We start from the raw sequence: 21981 nt of genomic DNA on the forward strand, positions 1-21981 counted from the left end.
ACTAAAGCACTGGGTGGCAATGAGCACTGTGCATGCTGAGCTGCTGGTGCAAGCAAATACTTAGTGACATAGATGTGCATATATACACACGTATAGTGAGAGAGGGAGTGTGTGTTCAGGCCATGTGGAGTCAGACAACTATAGACATCCTTCCAGAGACAGGTGGACTAAATTCTGCTGGAATAATACTCTGACTTCCAATCTAGGAAGCTTACTCTGTCCTCCATGAGCCAAAAGGACTCAGTCACAAGAGAGTGGTAGCAGGACCTCACTTCACAAGGGTCATTTAGGGCATCAGTCAGAAGGCAGGCAATACAAATGATGCTCTCTGAATCTGTCATGGAGCAATAAATAACACTGCTTCACGTTATTAACTACTTGCCAGTCCTGTCCTTGTGGCCAGTAAGCTTTCCAGGCAGGAAAACCTTCTTATTGGGGTATTTCAGTGGGTTAGCCAAGCAGTTCCCTACCCCAGTTAAAATCCAGGAGCTGCTGTGGCCCCACAGCAGTTTGCTTCCAGCTCCCTCCCCGCAATAGCAGTCTCACTCAGGGCACACAAGTAACACAGGCTTCTTGCAAAAGGACAATGGAAGAAGAAAAGGAAATAAAAACAAGTAATGGCCGAAATGTTACGTTGGTGTCACAGTGAGCAAGCATAAAAATTTCACCCCTTTAGCAAAGAATAGGAAAGTTATTGAACGGGTTAACTTAGCTAGCATTGGTGCTGTGGCTAATCTATGCCTTGGGCTGCTAAGTTGTCAAGAAATGTAGCCAAGTTTAAATATCAACCAAAAATAAAAGTTTAAAAAAATCCTTTCATTTTTACTAATTGTAAATCCGGTACACAAGGTTTGACTTTGGATTTGCACTATGTTTGAAAACACGAAAGTCAACTTATGCAAATACATTCATCGATCTCCTTATATCTGAGCTCCTCCACTGAACACAATCTCTGTGATGCAAAACCATGGGAAACCCTGGCACCACCTCCCATGCAGGCAACTGATGAATGAAGTAAGTCATCAGCCCCCTGTGACTGTCCCCAGTGCCACGTTAACTAAAGAAAAGCAACAAGGCCTTTCCACCCCATCCCTGCTGTGCCAGCCAGGGCAGGGCAGAGGACAAGTCCTTTGTCAGGGACAAACTGCACGGCACCCTTTGCACTGAGAACTCAATGATGGGATGTTCCTCAAAGGAGGGCTGAATTTGGTGTTGGCCTTAGTTGGCCACAGACAAAACAGTGCATTTATCCTCTGCTTCATATGTAGATTTCTTTTTACAGGTACCTGAGCAACTTCAGGAAACTGAAACTGGGGGCCAGATTTATAGGAGGCACTTGAAATTACCAGCTGGGCAGGTGGCTGGGGTAAAGGCACCTAAATAGTACCACAGTTTTACTCTTGATTTAAACTTGGAGTAATCAGTCACATCATTCTGGAACATGTTTTAGTGAATTCTACTCAATTCCTTTAAATACATTTAGCCGCTTAAATATTTTTCCAATCTGATTTCTGTTTAAGTACTACTTCTGCAAAGTTTCAGATAAATAATTTTCTTTTTACTAAACAATATAGATGAGGAGAAACCAAACCAGTGCCATTACTATCCTGTCTCAGCATATTTCTCTTAACTATTTCATAATGAAAAAAAATAACATTAATTGGGTAACTAATTTATTATCCTACTCCCTTCTGGCTTTTAAAGGCACAGGAAAGTTTATGCTAAATAGGCCATCTTCAATAGACACTGAATTACAAAAACAGAGATTTCATTATATTTATGGGAAAGAAATGCAGGATACCTAGTGCACAGTATTTTGCTTTCTTTCAAACTGATAAACAGCTTCAATATTTTCTAACTACCCCTTGTGGACTAGACTATACTATACTATACAGAAGTACACCATGACTATACAGAAGATTCTAAAAGGACATCAATAATTATGCCACCCTTTTGCAAAAAATAACCTAAAATGCACCTTCTAAAGCAATTCCTAAAAAGTGTACAAATCAGTGAAGACAACATTCCAACATTTGCCAAACTCCTGCTGATGTGCCAGGGTTTTAGTTTCTTTGTGGATTAACATAATGTATAAATATAAACACAGCAGTGTCTCCCCTGGGGCATGACCAGCAATTAATCTGTACAAGGATCATGGATAACACTGCAGACACATGGAGTAGAAACCAGGACCATCATTTTCAGCACAACAAACACAACACAACATGCTGGGTTTCTCTATCATGTTTCCAATGAGTACCTATGCACTGGAACTGCAATCTCTGTTCAGAAAACCCCACACAATCTCTGAATATTAATGAATTTTCCCTAAGGTCTTATACAGTAAATAAACACCAGTTAATGGCTTGCTATGATAAAAAATTCCCACTCTAGACACTTATGTATTTATTATTGCCCCACAGCTGCTTCCTCTAAAGGAAGCTATGAGACATTTTTATTGTAAATATACCATAGATGAATGCCCAGATTTGAAGTAAACAAAGTCAGGAGTCAGTTAAAAATTAGAAAATCAATGTTGAAATAAATCTTCATTATAGTACTAGTGCAAAAAACCTCCCCATGGTAATATCTAAGCCAAAGCAACAAAAATACCCTCAGAAATAACCCACGTCTTCCCACAAAAATTTAAAATACTAAAGACTTGAAAGCCTTTCCTCAGGTGCAACTCACAGAGCCTGGGTTGCCCCTCTGAAGCAAGTGTCTCAAGGGAAAACAAAACTGCAGGTGGAAACTCTTCTCATGTTTCATCTTAACTAACTCTGTCAAAGCTAGTGGACATCATGAAACTTAGAATTTCAGAAGCACTGCCTTCTTAACTTGGCTATATTACGCTACTCCTTTTATGCACGCTCCTCCCAAGATAAATTAACTCGTAGCAGCCCAAGCAGTGACTCAATCCAACCAATCTTAGAGCCAGACTGGAACTGACAGCATCAATTCTCAAAATCATTTACCACTGTCAGCACTTTGCCTGCACAGACACTTCAACAGCTTTAGCTTTTTTCTGCTTCAGCTGTGTATTTGAGTGTAGCAGACATTCTCTCTACCATGTGTAATAGTTTCAGAGACATGAGATACACGAGTTATCTACCATTATTTAATAGGACAGAAATTTCAGTGATAATAATGGATTTATGAAAAGCTTAGCTGTCAGTAACCAAACCAGGTACTAAGACTGGAAATGCTTACTACTGTAAGAAGATTTTTTGCAGTATGTGGATGGATTCATGGGGGCTGTGGCCTACGACACAGCAATTCTAATACTTTTTTATCAGAAAGATATGGTAGCATCAAATAGCACAACATTTATTTTACCAACCCTCAGGCAAACCAAATGCCATTTTTCTAATTAACAAGTCCAGATTTCAAAAAAACTCAAACCCCCCAACTTCTCTCTTGACAGGAACTCATGAGATTTCTGCTGAACTTCATAAAACATGAAACAAAACCCACAGCATGTCTAGGACTGCTGTGATGGAAACATAAAGAAAGGAGTATAATTATTAATTCTGTGATAGTGCAGGTAGGTGGAAAAGAATTATCCCTTTCAGCATTGCACTGTAATCCTCTCATTTGTCCATTTAGCTCTACCTCAGGCATAAGCACAGAGGAAGAAACAGGAAGGAAGAAATGCAGCCTTCTCTGCACTGCCCTAACAGACACCATTACCAGATTTAAAAGTGAGCGCAAGCTTAAAAAGAAAACCACACAATTTTGATTAATTCATGTAACTTTTCCCGAGTAGATCTGTCAGTCTAACCTAAGAAATGAACTTCCAAGTCTTTGGCTCCCAGTTGTGCAAATACTGCATTACTTTAAGCACGCACGGAGGTGCACAACTGCAGAGCCCTACAGTGAAAGGATTTGCTGTTTCCCACATCTGAATGACCCAAAGTCCGTAGAGTTTTCTCAAGGTGTATCAGTAATGTGAATCGCAGCCCGCGGCAAAGACAGAGCCAGTACAATTCTCCTAAACAAGGTTTAATATGTGTAGCCAGTCTCATCAGTTTCATTTTAGATTAGCTGTAGTTTCCAAGAGATTTTGAAGGTGGGATACGATGGGCACTGTGGTAATATAACCTTGATGTTGTGGAGGCATCAATAAATGCTGCAAGGGCAGGCTACAATCAACTTCAGAGGAGCAGAGATGGCAGGCGCTTTGGACATGTGGCATAGGATTGGAGGAGCAGCTTGTCCCTAAAGGACCTTTTGAAACTTTGTCTTGGGTGGAACCTCAGCTACACATCACTGTAACAAGATGTATATATATGGATAATTAATATATTTAAGCCACATTTTTCCCCTTACATTATAGCAATTGTATGAAATGCTCTAGGCAAGAAGCTGCTGAATCAGGAAATGGATCAGAAGCTAACTAAAATGCCTTTCTAGTTATTGATTCCTGCTCTCTGTTTCATGTCAGCTTCCTAGAATCCATCCAATACAAGCACAAAAGGGTAATGAGTTTCTGAAGCCACACTCTAATAGTGCACACTGCATCAAAGCTTTCAGTAATTGCCTGGATGCTGCTTCCCAGCAGTACTAAACAACTTAAATATAATTAGCTGGAAGCCCTATGGGCTTCATTTCCCCACTGGAACACCTCTTACACTAATCCATTTATCAGGCTGACAGATGACTGAATCACTGGTGCTATGGACCCATTCTACTAATAATACTTCTCAAACCCACATTTTGGTTTGTACTTTATTGGGTACATTTTTGCAAAGGAGAAACCGGTGTTAAGAGTGGGGAGAGAACCAAATGTAACTCATTCATCTCCTCCCAGTACTGACCAATGTTTTTTGTTTGATTAGCCCACTAATTATAAAATGCTGGAGCTATCAGGCAGAAAATGAAAATTAGATGTATGCATTATGGAACTATACAATGCCAAAAATAATAGGGAAACACACAAACACTGAAAAGACTTTTGGAAGTTTTCCAGCCATTCAGAAGTTTCAAGAGAAGTTTGCATAAGAGGAGGATTTTCAGCATATCCTCCCTGAAGATGGCCCAACTAGAGCTGCCAAGCTAAAATTTCTTCATACTACTTACTTGTACATCTTTCTGAACAAGAGGTGACAAAAGAAATTTTAAAGCTGTCTGAATTATATTGAATAGACATGAACTGACCATCAATGCTGCCACAAACCATGCACTTTGCAAGCTGCTAAAGAAATCTCATAAATGTACAAAAAACATTTATTTAATTTCTTGGGCAGAATTTTCTAATGTTGTAATGAAACCCATTTTATCCCTGTGACTTTATTTCCAGACAGGTTTCAATAAGCAGACCTCTCCAGAGGCTGAAATTATGGGGAGCCAAGGTCTTCCAAAATGTGCCACACTGTGGAAATGAAGTAATTGTAAAAATGCTAAATTCTCATCAAATTCTTTTAAATGATGAAAAAAATTACTTTAGGATGTTATATGCTTATGCTTCCTTTCTAAGGAGTTGTGGGACAGGAAACAAAAAGGGACAAAGCTGGTAATGACCAGTAAGAAAGAGGGGTTTTAAAAGGCGCCCTTTTTCTAGATCCATTACATTGTGGTCATTAATCCACATTCTGGCTTGGAATCACAGGATCCAGCTAGAGTAGTAGCATTGTTTCATCTGTTTATTACCTCTGGATGTTCTCATCATGGACACAGAAAATATTGATGTTGAAAAACAGTAAAACAAGGAAAGCCTTCTTGTACTCCACGCAAGCCTAAACAATATGCTTGTAGTAAAGCCAACAGTCAACACTCAGAAATTCTCTTAAAAGTAGTACCATGAAGTTAACTTGTGGCCATCAGTATGAATTCAAAGAGTGAATACAAAAGCTATACTTGAACATTTAACAATGAAATAGATAAGTAAAATATATACAGTGATGTAAACTGACTTAGCTGGTGAATCAAGCAGCAGCAGCAGGATGAGCTACAGCCAGCAGTTCTTGGGAGCAGCACCAATCACCTCAGAACAAGGCCAAAGAACAGCAGCTACTTGGACATTACTTGATTTTCAAAAATGCAATCACAGGTCTTTACACCACCCCATAAAGTACTGAGCAGGTTATTAAACACTGAGCTGTTTGAGATTTCTTCGTGTGAACCCCAGAGCAGAAATCTCAGTTTCAATGCACTCTCCACCCACTCCTTCCCTCCGGCCTGAAACTGGAAAACTCATCCCAGAGACACTGACGCTTGCACATCAGCCAGTCAACTTGTTGTCGTTCAAAGACAACCTCTTCCTTACCAGCCTCATCTTCTCCATTTAGTGTATTTTCTGCTCCCACAAAGGGCAGACAGTATCCTGAGCAAGGGTTGCCCCAAACCATATGAACCTCAACACTTGTCAGACATACTTTCACATGAAATGCAGAATTTCATACTCCTGTTAACACATACTCCTTTGAAATGCAGTGGTACTGAGCAGAACAAACATCAGATCTAATCAAAAGAACATTCTGCAGTAAAAAATGTCAAAAAATCTTCTCCTGTTTTTAGTCATCTCTAATAAAACAGTTTATGGTCCTGAATTTCCTAACTAGGAAACAACCTTTGCCAGGCAAAGAATGCAACATTGCCTTCATTTGCATGCTTTATGAGGAAGCTTGCTACATTGTCAGTGAACCTGAATTTCCTGGGTACTAACTCTGAAACAATATTTTAATTCTTGAGGCAAATAGTATCTCTTTAAAGCACTATCAAAGTTATTATATGTACAGACTCCTCCCTGTAAATCGGGCGCAAATGTAGAGCAGCTTTATATCTAAGAATAAAACAGCTGGAGCCACAGTCCACTAACTTCCATACTTTGTATGGTAGGAAGTGTACACTTGGAAGGACATGGCATGTTAAGCAGTCAAATGCAAAAATGCAAAGGGTTTTAGGAGTGCAAATAAATGTTTGTTTTAAAAAGAATGGCAGAAGTGACCTAACACATTGATCTACAAAATGAGCACCATTTGTAATACGCATTTGAAAATTAGATTTTTATATTCAGTAAGTACTGTCTTCAGCATTAGAAAGATAATGAATTTTCTTGCAAGACAACTTCTGTGCAGAAGTTTTCTGTGCAGATCCATTTTTGGATCCTGACTAGATGGAACCCAGAATAGCCGTAGCTAACCCCAAAGCTGGCCGTGCTTTGAGCTGGGTGTCAGACCTTCTAAAGTCCTGAATTATCAGAGCATCCTACAGTAAGAATCTCTCCATACTAAAATTACATATGCTTGTTGTGCTATTTACATAGAAAATAGGGAATTTAATAAAAAACACCAGGGCACAAACTTGCATATTGAATCCAAACAGATTCAAGGTCTTAAAGATACCAAACATGAGGCATTCCTTCTGATCATATACAGCTTAGGCTGGTTAAGCAACTATAACAAAGCTAAGACTGATAATTAAAGATACAGAATGCTTTTGTTACACTGCAGACTATCTTTCAACATTACATTTTACTTTTACCTAAATCATTGTAGAGATACAGGAGTAAAAACTATTTATCTTCAATTAAATTACAGTTTAACTATGTGAATTTTAATCTACCCCCAATTAAAATGCAGGACAGATTAACAGGTTATACTGTCTGGATATGAAAAATGCAACTGAGAACACTGGCTAAGAAATACACTAAATGACAAACATGAGCAGGAACATGAAATCATCTGCAGTATACAGGCCGTGAAAAACCTGAGCATTTCAAAACACATGGATGAAATAACCTGCCAATGAACATCACACAGACTTGGTGGTAAAGAGCACTGCTGCCTTCTTGGCCTCAGGAAGCCAGTTCCTTGAGTTGGTCAGTAACACAGGTAATTTCAACACATTGGAACTTTTTAATAAAATATTTTAAGAGTCAGCAGCAGAAGCAAAATTTCAGGGAAAAAACCCTTCAAAATTACCATCTGCATGTTATAGGAAGTAACTTCTATAAATTTTGGTCCTGTTGATTCATTAATCTGATTAACCAGATGGTTGATAGTGGCTGTCTCATCATTATATGCCTTGTAGGAGTAAATGGGTATCCACACCTCTACACTGAGACAAAATTCACCTCTTTTGATAGCATATATGACAATTTTGACCAGTATATATGTTAGAAAAGTTTATTTCTGTAATAGGATTAGGATAAATTCCTTTAATGAATTCAATAAAGGATTATATCTCAATATAGATATATTCTGTGCTTTAATGCAATTCTGATACCATAAATGCTATGATCTAACCATCTTTGGTATCTTTTATTTCAATTTTCTATCTGCTTCAAGAGGTATTTAGCTAATGGAGCTCACAGATTTATAATGAGTCTTTAGACTACTTAATTGAAGGGACACACACAAAGCGTACTCAGTATCTTAGCATTAGCAAATGGTTACCCAAGCAATTCAGTCAGTACATGGTTCTACTTCACAGTATGTTCACATATAGTAAAGTTCCTAAAGTATTTTCCAAAGCCATTACAAAAAAACCTGAATCAAGTGTCAAAACTACAATAAAAGCAAATCACACAACAAAACAAAACAAATGCAAAGCTACACCAAATTCTGAAAATTCAACTAATTACTTAAACTTGTTGAGGAGGGAGGACTTTTGAAATGCAGAAAACTGCAAAGTTAAGTTGCCTGCCTTCTCGCTGAAGCTTCCTCAGCTTTGCTATTCCAGCATTAGAGTCCAAAGGCACTGATTCTGTTGCTGCAAACATTCTTTCTTGGAAACTTGCAAGGACAGGAAGCTTAAAAGTTGAAAGGGGGCAAAGCTTCTATTACTTCCATCCATGTGACGTGTCCTGCAGCGTTTAATGGTTACCTGTTCATTAATTTTATTAAATAAATACATCTAGGTCTGCTCAATGAATAGTAAGTCTGTTTTTTGAAATGCTAACTAATAAATTAAGAACACCTGAAAGTCATACAGATCAGGACAATATTTCAAATTGCAATGCAGACTGTTTATATTTGTACATACACGTGCATGCCCCAATACAGCACTACACCTTCATGTACATTTTATGTCACTGAGTCTTATGCAGACAGTATGTGATGTTACTTTTAGTCAGCATTAAAGGTGATTTTTCCCAGGGTGTCAGAAGTACAATTACCCTTGACTTCAAAACAAAAGGGAAGTGGCCTGCAGTTCTGGAAACCCGTCAGTCTTTTCATCTTGCAATCTAAACTCTCCTTCTGCAAATTGAGAAAACTACTTGCACAAGAAGATAGCTAGTTTTATTTGCTATATTAAATTTAAAAGATCTTTTTTTATATCATGACAGAACATGTCAGGGATGTTCATGCCACTTAACTTTGATTCCAATTTATGTATACGGATGCTGATGCCTAAAGCTGGATATGAATATTCAGTCTTCATTATCGTAAGTGGTTTTCTTGTATTACATTAGCAGGAAAAGAAAGACCTAATAGCAAAAGACTCATTGAAGTAAAAGAGTAATTTTAACAACGATAGAAGCAAAAAAGAAAAGGATCATTAAGAGACCTTTTGCACCACAGTTAACAGATTTTGTTTACATTAAAGTGTTTTAGAGAGATGCAAGGTGTTAAGTCATTTGTTGCCCTGGCCTTTGAAATTATTTAGGAAAATTCTGAGGCATAAGCTTAAAGGCTTAGAAGCTTGGCTGAGAAATTTTTGGGGACAGGTATTAAGAAGTTAATTTTCATCAGGGTAAGTCTACCTATATTGTCCATTCTATCCACTGCAGTGTGCAGTTTCAGTCTGTCATTATGCTTCTTGTTCTGAGTGAAGCTTCACTAGTGTAGCATTATTCCCTTGTTCCTCATAATCACTCTTCCCTTATATTCCTGCTGAACACGGCTGCCCCTCAGTATCTGTGGAATAACTGCTCACGTCCAAATGATTCTTATTAAAGAGTTCAGAGACTTAGCATTAAAAAGCATTCAAACTAAGCTAGATTATAGTGAATGAATCAGGTTAGAGAGTGACTACATGATCAACTACATCTCGTGGGAGCAACACCAAACAGTTTCAAAAAGTGGGGGACAGGATTCAGCCAGTTCAGCTGCTGCTGCCAGAATAAAATGTGGCAGACAGAGAAATGCCTTTGCTCTTAGCTTTTCTTCCCTTCTTTGCTTTCCCCAATATTTAGGATCCTGAAATTTTTACTCCTGATTCAGGCTACCAAGTTTCCTCAAAACAATTTTCCTCCAGCAGAACCTGTGTTCAGACTTGTAAGGCACATCCACATGGTAGCTAAAAAACCCCACCCAAACTAAATGTGCCCCACCACCTTCCCCCCAACACCACCTCAGTAAACCAGCAATGAGTTTAAACACAGTCATCTTAGCGTCCTCAAGTCACCTTGTTATTGCACCTCCAGTTGCTGCAGCACAGATGGGATGTAACATCTCCCACTGTTTGGGGACTGCCCCTAAAGGTGAGCCATATGTTTTGCAATACCTAGAAACAGCAGGATAAGATAAGGAAATCTCTGCAGCCTTAAGGCAGAGTTGCTTTGATTTCACTGCTTTGTGCCCTGCCTCCCCTCACCCCCTCAGTTTTTGGGGGTTTTTTTGAGAGCTTTTGTAGTTTAATTTACCTGGGTTAAGCCTACAGAAAAAAAAATAATCCAAACAAATACTGTGTGTGCATGTGTGTATGTATGTGTGTAATGCCTAGGAAATCTCCTGTGTTATCTGTGCAACATTTTACCTTCCACTAGACAAATATATTTTTAAACAGTGTGGAATCAAAACAACATTCTCAGCATTCAAGACACTCTGTCATCACTGCCCATTTGTTGCCCTCTAGGTTTCTCTCAGCTGGCAAATTTCCCATTTAAGGAATGATCAGATTTATCTGCTTAGACAAGGCTGCAAAATAGAATGAAAAGCTGGATTATTCTAGAGAACTCATATTTTTCTTTCAGGGCAGAAAACCCAGTGCATGAGAGCTGAACATTAACATCAAATGGAACCAATCTCTCAGACTTCACAGTTCTAACCCACTACACTCTGTGAAATCTAATTTTGATTAAGATGCTGCAATATTTATTTTACTTTTGGCCTTTCCTTCTTTAAATATGTTTAGTGCCACTTATTATGTTAACCTGTTTTGGAGTCTTAAATATTATGTTCACATATGATGTTTATTTTTAAACTGTAGTTCTAGTAAGCATCTAGTGCATCCTGCTGCTTCTACACAATTTGTCATAAAGAATTACCAATTGGTTTGCTACCACTTTCCCTAGAGCACATTTTTTGCAGGGTGAAAATGTAAAATAAAAAGGGAGAAATAGAAAAATCAATACATTGACAGTTTTTCAGGATTTACTTGAGAAAAGGAGCAGCTTTCATGACAGAGGCTGTACTACAAAACCATGCTTGTGTTTCTGGGCCCGCTGGCCGCAGTGCCAGGATTTCTGGGGGGATATGCCATGGGTCTTAGTGCTGTAACATACTAAAACTCCACACAACCCTTTTGTACCAATGTGTGAAATACTACTCTTTGCCCCCTAGGTAGAAAACTGTGGTAAGATCTGGAGAAATGTCTCAACACCAACTTTCCTTACTGAGCAGAGAAGGTTTTGTTGTCTTGCCACAGATGAATGAACTAACAGAAATTCCATCAAATTCAGGGAAGGGCTTCATGTGCTGAGTGTGTAGACAGGGGTAGGTGAACCAAGTTAAGCAGAAGATGAACATAAGAGAAATCCTAAGTGATTTTGAACTAATTAACATAACTGCAAACTCATTACTGAGCCAGAACTGCTTTATGGAGACTACTGCCATCCAGTATTGACACTAAACCACTATCTTACGATGTTCGCCCAAGTAAAAGTCTATTCCGAGGTGTTATACTATTTTAGCACAGTGATTAATCAATTTCTTTTTAGAGCATCCTCTGAGAGATTAAAAATTCATGACTCACATTATTAGTATTCTGTTCAGCTTTCCATACTCTTTGAGTGGTATGATGAAATTTATCTGTGGTTGCTAATGGTCACAATATGAAATATGAAAGCCACCACTCCACATACACCCAATGGGTGTTCTTAAAACATGTTGTGAATCCCAAACAAAGAGGACTGCAAGTGACAAATCCTTTCTCTTTATTCTCACAGGCTAGCCTGAATACACAGTTTGTACAAAATGCAGACAGGATGGACTTGTGATAGAATACTGCAAATGGAACAACTAAAATACTCCATTATATTTGTCACATTTTAAGGCAGGAAATTAGTCTATAAACTCTCTTGGGTTCAGATCCTCCTGACTCACATTTTACAAGATAAAAACTCGTCCAAGCTTTGATGCTATGATATAAGGAATACTCAAAAGCATGATGAACTCGGAAAAATGTTCCAGTTCATCACCAAATTGAAAAGATTTTATACTAGGGTTGTAGAGTCTTGATACTGCCTTATTTATTTAGACTTCATGTTCTAGTGGTCCAGGCTTCGTCATCAAAAGATAGTGAGAACTACACTTTGCCATTCTGGGCATAAAGTATTAAAAATTTATCAAAGAAATCAAAGTGACTGTCTAATAAGATTGAATCCATCATCCATAGAAATTGCCAGGTACACAGACCTACAATTACATTTTGGGTTTATTGAATGTAGCAAGATATAATAGCACATAGTCTGATTAAAAGCCAACAGATAAATACTGAACCATCCAAAATGACAATTCTTTCTAAAACCTGATGTCATGTGCCAAACAATTGTGAGATACACTGTAACATAATAAAAACTGATACAAGCAGAGCAACATATCAAGGTATCTATCATTAAATAATACTATTATGAGGTTCTAGCAACATACACCATGGTCGATATCTGAGTAATTTCTCTGTTGTGTGCATTGCAATGTATGCTCTGCACTGCAGTGAATACTCTGGAAGAACAAAGTTTTTCATTACCCAAAAGTTACGTGATCTTGTTGTTTGTCCTTTATTATTTTTGTGAGCTGCTGAGCTATTCAGAATTACGTAACTCTTTGTTCCAAAGGAGGCACTAGTGTGACTTTTCAGAAACACCACATTAAAAATAAACCATCATAAAAATATCATTGTATTGACTCTGTGACCCCAAAAATGTACTCTAGATTGTCACTACCATTAAAGGCGATGAATCTGTCCTAATTAACGGGCGATCAGTTTTTTGGGTACAGGCATTCTTCCACTAATGCATTTCACTTCCTTCCTGTGAAAAGGGTGCTTAAATATTATCATCAGATGAAAACGCACACCCACCACAGGGCTAGTGAAGGGGCACTTTATTAGGAGTCTGCTGACAGATGAAAACATTCTTCCAAATTCTGTAAAGAAGAAGCATGCCATTAATTTCAATATTTATTACTTTCCATGAAAGATAAGTGACTCAATATTGGGAAGGGCTTTGCAAAGCCAATATTTCATCTCTGTCCAATGCTTTTTTGCTTTGTGATATGTCTGCCTATTATGAGACTAACTTATTCCAAAGAACAAATTAAGCAGCAAGACATGACAAGCAGTGCATTTGTATGCAATTTGCTTACCACCTGAGGCATGCCAACGGCTCAAGGCCAAAGGCTGAACAACCCCAGCCATTCAGTAAATGCAATAATAATCAAACTGAATGCACAGCACTGAGAGACATATTTCTACTACAATATGGAATTTATACACAGGATCAAGTGTGTCTGTGCACTTAGTGACTGTTATTAAATAAATGATACCATTGAGAAACTTTTTCTAACCGTTGTTCTGAAAATACTATCCAATACAAATGAAATGTAGAGGTTTATAAACATTGTTCTACAACCAGACAAAGCTTGTGAAATACAAAATTACACCCTGGACTGGAGGTCCAGTATCAGTTTAAAAATATCCATGCAGACATGTATAAATATTAAAGGATGCAGCAGCACAGGGCAGGACAGAAAATCAGCCACTCTAGAGATTTAGCAACCGGTCTGTACTATCCTGATCATGTACCAATTAATTAAGGTCCAGCTGTGAAAGCAACAAAGAATTAATTTTAAAAAATTTGTTTTTTCTAACAGCACTACATCATCTCACTCTGAAGAGACCATGCACAGGCATGGGCAGTGCTACTGGAACACTGTTTATTTCACTGCTCCAGCTTTAATGAGTAAAACAATGACATTATTTAGGTTCCTGGTCCATCCACCAGTCACAGTAAAGTGCATCTCTTAAATAAACAGTGAGGCAAGCTGGCTTTAATTTGTACTCAGCATACCAACAATTGATTTTTCCCATAAACTCACTCTTTTCACTCAGCCTTGTGACTACACAGACTGATCCAATTTAACCCTGGTGCAGAGAGCTGCCTTCCATCCACATTCCTAAAACTGCTGAAGAATTAACACAACTGAGAATAAAAGATGTGAAGATCTACTAATGAAGTGGAAAGACTGGGCAATAAACTATTTTACAAGAAAGCATAGCACTTGCTTCTTTCTGACATCTTCATTCTGCTCCAATGAATCTTAATCTGTAAGGAGGAACTATTTTTAAAGATGAAGATAGTAATTTTAAAACCTGAGAACTAGCTACTGGATTCCTTTTTCCCGTCTTTTCTACCCTACTTCCCCCAAACAAGGGAAAAAAATCCATCCATAATTGAGAACTGAATATGAACAGAAATAAGCCCAAAACCCTTTAAACATCAGCACACTGGTGTGTTTTTTGCGTTCATTAGCAATGAATAGTATCACATCCAAGCTCTTGTGTGCCAAAGACAGAAGCATACTGCTCTGGGACAGGCTGCCATTGCTCCCAATGCTGAACTACAACATGTTACCAAAAATCCAAACATGGCTACTGTTACTTTCTGATTTAAGAAATCACATTCTATTAAGATGTTTCTTACAGTTCAGTTCAGACAAAATGTAACTCACAATCTCATATTAGAAGATGTGTTATTTATGTTCCAATTTTACACATCTTATTAAACATTTTAAATATTATGTATTTCTCACAAAACACAATTTTGCATAATATACACAATATTTCAAATTATTTAAAATACAAATTTAAAATTAAACAGACTTGCTACATCAAGTCAAACATCCTCTTTGTCCAGTATCTATTCTTTAACCATGACAAAAATAGCTATCTAATGAAGAATGTATGAATGAAGCACAGGCACAGCGGTATTCTCCCAGCCCCAACAGCCTACAGCTCTGGGACTTCCTTGTGGTTCCAGTACTGAGATACACCAGCACATGTTTTAGTGGAACACTACTGCATAATAATGCTGTAAATTTGTGGCAGGCTTCCTTGGCACATTATGGCACAAAATACCTGTGATTTTAGCTATCTCAGCTCTCTTTCTTGAATACAACAGGGTACTTAATTTTTCTGTGTCTTGTTCCAAGTATGAAAACAATTCCATTAACTCCTTCTTTTGAACCCAGCCCAAATCCAAAACCATACAAACATGTAAGTACTTCCACAATAAATTTGCACATTGAAGCTATTAGTGAGAACCAGGGATTTTCACAACAAATGTGAAATCTTCATGTACATGTACACATGACAGACCTATAAACAAATAATGAGAAAAATGTTCTTACATGTCTTCCTTTCTGAAAATATGACTTTAGGAATATTGTGCCTCTGGTAAAATGGTGTTCTTTTCATGAGAGTACAATCACTTGGCATTGTGCCTAAGAACATACCCAAAGAATGGAGTGATCTTGAAGACAAGCCCATCACTCACACATTCTCCAAATATTCAGCCTTTAGATTTCTATGAATTTCCTTCAAGCCAGGAAGACAGAATTGCTGCGTTATTACTGAACAATTCTTATATTTTGGAGATGAAGTACCAATGACTTATGTTACAGCTGCTGCTGCTGCTGTGCTGCCTTCCACTTTATCGCAGCTAAATAATTAAACACCCTTTAGTCTTTGTGACAGTCCTAGACTCAGCATGGCTGTTAATCAATATCACATAAAAGGGAATTAGGCTTAGGCAACTGTTGCATAAGGCAGGATGGATAAGACAAGATGAAGAGAGATCTCCTCTTTCACACAGAAGACTAATTTTCTGTATTTTACTACACGCCCTACATCAAATGTGCACACAGACTTGAGAACAGAAAATACATATACAGATGTGGGGGATTCCAAATTAATCTCAGAGATTTGTTACACCATAACAGCAATCAACAGTCCCTTTTTCCATTCTTTCCTAAACTCTCTTCTTCACATGTTTTTGGGATTGAAAAAAACTCTCAGCATCAACATATTTAAAGTACTCAGTTTATAGGGAGAATTTGACTACATGGTACCAGTTCTGAGAATTTCACCTGAAGACAGCAAACAGAAAAAATAAACAAAAGGCATTTAATAAATAGTATCTCCGTTCTGCTCGGTACAAAATATTTAGGAAGACTTATGTTTCCATCAGTTTGAGGAATTTTTCTAAAATCTCTAAAAACTGTCCACAAGTTATATATTTTTTCATTATTTTCTTGCTCTGCAATGAAACAATAGGTTATTAAGATCAACTTTAGGCTGAGAGTACCAACAAATGAAAGATTTACATGAAGAGGTGCAGATTTTCCCTGTGCTGCCCCACTTGATGCTCAGATCTTCCCAGAGAAAAGGGGACACAGTTCCCAACTCTCTTCAAAAACTCTTCCTTTCTGATGAAGTGTGCCAGTATTGAATTTAGAAACACCTCCAACTTCCTACCAGGCCAAGAAATGACCTCAAAAGTCAAACAGGTGCATTTCAGGTGGTTAAATAAATAAATTGTGATGATGACACACTATCAAGCCATTGATATAGAGGTGGAAGACTTCGTGTACTCTTTACACTCCTCTGCTATGGGCGGCCTCAATATTTTGTGTTTAAAGACCTGGTATTTATAAAATACACTAATTCAACTTTAACCCACGCACATTGTAAAAAACACTGAGTAACGAGGAATAGTCAGCAATTCAAATGGAAAAAGCTTACAAAGTAACTGATTATTCTTGATACTGTACTTTCTGAAGCATTTAGCTGAAATCCAACTTTGCAAAAAGCCAAACAGTATTTTCCCTCCAATCCTATTAGTAACAGGAAAAAGAACCTGCATGTTTTAGATCTAATTTATTACTTATTTCAATTTTTTTCTGTCACACGAAGGTTTGCTTCAAGCTTAAGAAAGTGTGCTTCAGTTAGCACCTCCCTCAAAACAATCCAGAAAACATATTCCACGCAGTCCACACTCATGAATCACAGAAAGAACAGCAAAACAACTTCCAACCAACCTGGACTTTTTCAGCTTCTCCAGACCCTTCCCTGGAACTGCTTAGCCTCAAGGAAGGCTGGCCAGCCTCTGGTTCCCAGCGGAAGCGATACTGGAGTGCCAGAGCCCTGCTGCTGAGCCGGCCGTGGAAGGCAGCAGCAGGAGGGACAGGGCACCCCTCGGCAGAGGGATGGCCACGGCTTCAGCTGAATGCCCAGTGCCACCCACCCCTTCTGAAGGGTGCAAACAGTGCCTTCCTGCTCTTATCTCCCCCTCCCAGAGCTCGCCCACTTCGATTCAGCCAACACCCTACATGTTTTGTGGATCTTGGCCAAAATACCCTGGAGCTGCACAGCCATTTACAACACTGATATTTTTGTTATTTTTTTCAGTGTTTCTTAGTACACAGTGATTACTCTATAATGAAATAAAATCTTTACACCAGGTCAATACTGCAACTTGCTTACTATGAAGCTGAGTCACATAATACCTAAGGAATAATGTGTGCTAACCTATACATACTGCTCTTACACACCACTTAGCTGGAAAATAATGAATGACCCCCTCTTACATACAGGGCCATAATTTTTTTTAAATGGGAATTAAACTTCAATTAAAATGGGGCAAAAAAAAAAAAAGGAAAAATCCATGTTTTAAACACAATAGGATCTTTTCAAACAGTGTTTTACCAGTTAATAAAGGTTTGTGTAAAACATGCATGACCCTGTAAACAGTTCTCCATTTTGAACCAATTTAATACATACAAAAGAAATTATCTATAGATAGAGAAACTGAGTATTTCTGGTCCCTATGCCCTTCAAGATTTAAAAACCAACAGATCTCAGCCTCTCTTTCTTGGTTTTCTAAAGAAATTACTAATTGGGAGAAAGCAGGGGCTTTCCTGACTAGTCATCTCCCAAGCAGTTTCTCATCTTTAAGCTATTCGCTAAATCGATACACAGAAATTAAGAAAAGCCTTTCACCTGCTGGAAAGGCTACATTAGCCAGATGTGGGTTTACTACCTTGGCCAGATCCAGGTACACAGTTAAGTCTTCTCACAATTGAGCTGATGACTTTCTCTAAAACTCCAGCAGCAATACTTAGTATTATTTTTGTTAGATTAATGCAAATAATAATTCATTAGATAGTAGGTCCCAATTTTATTTAGGACTTATATGTCATGATTTTGTATTTCGTATTAAATTAAAAAAAACCAAATCTGTTCATTTTCTACCAAACATTCAAATATTTTCTTTTTAAGCTATTCATATTGAGTTGTGATTCAGCATAATCTCCTGATGCAGCAAGTGCATGGAGTGAAAGCCCTGTGTCAGGCAGTACTGCTAGACTCGCAGAACGTTGATTAAAAGGCATGTCTTAAAACATAGAGTAAGCTCAACTATAAAGAAAGCATGCAGAGAAATCCAAGCAAAAGACTAAAGACAAAGATACAGAAATAAATGTATAGCTCGGTTCCCGATATAGTTTGCATTACCAAACTAATCTCTCCCTCTGTAGGGTCACAGCCAAGTGTCATTCTATTTGTAATCTAAACTGAAGCCAAAAATAAATATATACAGAAATAAAATTTAAAGTGCACAAGTAAATATGTAATTGATTTTCTGTGAAGACTTTAAGAGATGTCTAACTCCAAAGCAATTTTTGGAAACTATGTTTAACAGAAATACCAATTCTTGCTTAAATTTGCATCTCCCCTAAATGTCTTTATTTAACCCAACTGACCATAAGGTCTAACAATTTAGCTGTGTGTAGAAAGAGCTTCCATCAAAACAGACTGCCACAGAGACCAGTCTGTCAAAGAGAAATCTTCGTCCCTCTAGACAAGTTTTCCTCTAACACCTTCCTCTTTTCTGTATTACAGAGGCTCTATCTGGGATGGAAAACTGCATGAGATGAACTTTAATTTGGGTAGATTGCTATGCCACAAGTCAACAAATACATAACACCAGTGTGACCACTATAGTTGTCTTTGTCTTGAAGGTCTATTTGTTTGCCTCCAGACTCCACTAGAACTCAGCTGCCTTAATCCCCCATATGCTACTCACCTCATTTCACTGTATGCCAATTCTTAAAAGGCAGTCTGTACACGTATGGAAGGTTTTTTAAATTATGTCTCCAACTTACCAGCTGTCAAACTCTACTTGACATTTACAATAGTGTCTGCAGAGTAACCTGTCTTTATTCCAGTTTTTTTCACTATGAACTGCCCTTGCTCTCAGTTTGTAAATTCACTTTCTTCGTACACTCACCATATAAAGGTTTTCCTTTTTTGTATAATTATATTATGGCTGAATATGAAATTATGATGAGGATGAATTGCAAAATATGTACTGAACAATTCATCTTCATTTTGATAGGCAGAAGGCATATTCTTCCCTTACAGTTCAGGCATTCAATCACCACTTTGGACTTTAGGAAATAAAGCTAAACTAAGTTTTTGGTGAAGATTTGCTATAGACCTCTGCTATAAAGTAAAAGCTATATCAAGCAACCAACAATCAGCTTAAATCCCAAATGCTTCCATGTTTTGCATTTAAGCTTGGATGATAACTTTGCTCTTTTCCTTCACTGCGGCTCTCAACAATGAGCAGTCTCAAGAGATGAAAATCATATGGAAAAAATCAACTGCCCTTAAAGAAGTTATAAATGTCTGGACAAACTTTTCCCAGATTTTCCTTCTTCAGTAACTTAATAAACATATGGTTATTTATAATGTTAGTTACACTTGTAGTATTTCAAAAATTAGTTATACACATGCCTGGAGCTATTCAGCTCCTCCCTAGTGACCTCACTCAATACCCTTCAAGCACTGTTTGCTTTGGCACATCTTTAACAGTGAGCCCATATTCTTATTTATGTGTCTTCTCTCTGCTTTAAAAATTTTACCTTAGTTTTCTTCTCTTAGCAAGTACTTTATAGCAAGTTATTTTAATTTCAGAAAGATCATAATATCAGATATCAATTATGACAAATAAAAACCTTGGCCAGCAGGCATAGCTGATTAAAAATACATATAAAATAAATGCAAGGTCACCTATATTTTAAACTAAGTATTTGAGGGACGGAAAGGAGTAATTATTTAGGTTAGTGAAATGCAGCAGAAGCTAATAGCTGGGTCTTTGTGACAGGCACAATACAGACATGTGCCCAAGGGTGGCTCCTCTCCATGTCAGGAGACAGACACTTCTGGAGTGTGATACACCTGATGGGAGACACTCTGCCCCACGAGGAGACAGGTCACGTGCTGGGAGCACCTAAGACTGCATCAGGGTTGGCTTCAAGGCAGACAGACACCTCTGTTACCTGACATCTCTGTAACCTACAAAGTTAGGTGAGATGATCCCACCCAAAAGAACCTATGTCCCAGACTAGAAATACAGTCTTCTACTTTTCTTCCCCGTGTATGTATGTAAATGTGTTTGTGTGTGTTTTATTGGGTTTTTTTTCAAAGAAATGGAGTTAGGCAGCATTGTCCTGAAAATCCGAATTCATCTTCCATGTTTATACAGTTCATCTACCTATGGGCTTTGATGTAATTTTTCATATAAATATAAATACTTTTCATAAAAATATAATGATTTGTTCAAAATTTCTTCCTGTTCAACAGATTTAATTCCATCCAGTGTATCACTCAATAAATGGTAAAATGACAGGTTTTTCTTCTACAATCCACAGAAACTGCAGATGTAAAACGTATATCAGAAGATGGCAGGGTTTTTCACTCAACATCTAGCACTTCCTCAAGTACTCTAGTATACTGTTTTTTCTACTTTTGCATTCAATTCTACAGTAAAGAAACCAAAAGAAACCACTGGCTGAAATGTGAATGTTGCATAGAAGTATGGCTTCAACTGAAAAATAAATTGCTAATTTCTTACATTTCTTCTTATATGGAAGTACTTTTTGTTTTGGATGTTTCTCTTCACTGTTAATTGCATTTTACACCTCATTTGGGGAATCCATGGAGCTCTGTCCTTAACTCTCTTATTCTCCATGCACAAGGGAATCTCATTCAAATCTGATTTTAATATCACTTATGAATAGATACTCTGTGCTCCAGACTTGCCTCTTCCATACTGAAGACCAGAATCCTGATCCATTTTTAATGTGATTATTCTCCAGAATAATTCTGAACACTCTTTCTCCCTTTGCTCTGCAGCCCTTCTTGCTACACTACTGCTATTCTTAAGCACTGTCAACCTCACACTCATTCTGTTTGTCACACAGACCTGCAACCACTGATAACATTACCTTAACCTATACATTTGGAAAAATCTCCAAATTCATGTAACAATTTTATTTTTCTATAGAATCATAGAATGCCTTGGGTTGGAGGCGACCTTCAAGACCATCTTGTTCCAAACCCCCTGCCATGGACAGGGACACTTCCCACTAGACCAGGTTGCTCAAGGCCTTACCCAACCTGGCCTTGCACAGTTTCAGGCCATCAGGCATCCACAGCTTCTCTGGACCTGTTCCAGCATCTATTTTTTTTTTCTTTTTTTTTTTTTTTTAAGTCTTTCATAGTCCTTCTCAATCTTCTTTATTTCCATGTTAATGCCCTTGCTTACTTACTACATTTCCAAACAGTAAATCTGCACATTCTTTTCATTATTTCTCTTCTATTGGGAAAATGTTTCCTATAAACATCCATCAAGCTACTTCACATTCTTCAGAACTTTAGAAAAGATGAAAGTTTTCTATTAAAAATATTGCTTTG

At 37.7% G+C, this 21981-nt stretch overlaps 1 protein-coding gene across 4 annotated transcripts in view; it reads right to left on the bottom strand.

Moving 5' to 3' along the window:
• The window catches only part of TBL1X (transducin beta like 1 X-linked), a 191909-nt gene that overhangs the window by 91514 nt on the left and 78414 nt on the right, over positions 1-21981 (bottom strand). Inside the window, exon 1 of one of the 4 annotated variants that reach the window (XM_042038083.1) lies at positions 17262-17280. The exons of the other annotated variants lie outside the window; for them this stretch is intronic. The gene's annotated coding sequence lies outside the window, so the exon portion shown is untranslated. Of the gene's footprint in view, positions 1-17261; positions 17281-21981 lie in introns of those variants that run through there. 4 annotated transcript variants of the gene reach the window in all.

The sequence above is a fragment of the Corvus kubaryi genome, unplaced genomic scaffold, assembly GCF_017639235.1.
Source record: "Corvus kubaryi isolate FWS band 111438036 unplaced genomic scaffold, C.kubaryi_AGA036_p1.0 133, whole genome shotgun sequence".
Taxonomy (NCBI): domain Eukaryota; kingdom Metazoa; phylum Chordata; class Aves; order Passeriformes; family Corvidae; genus Corvus; species Corvus kubaryi.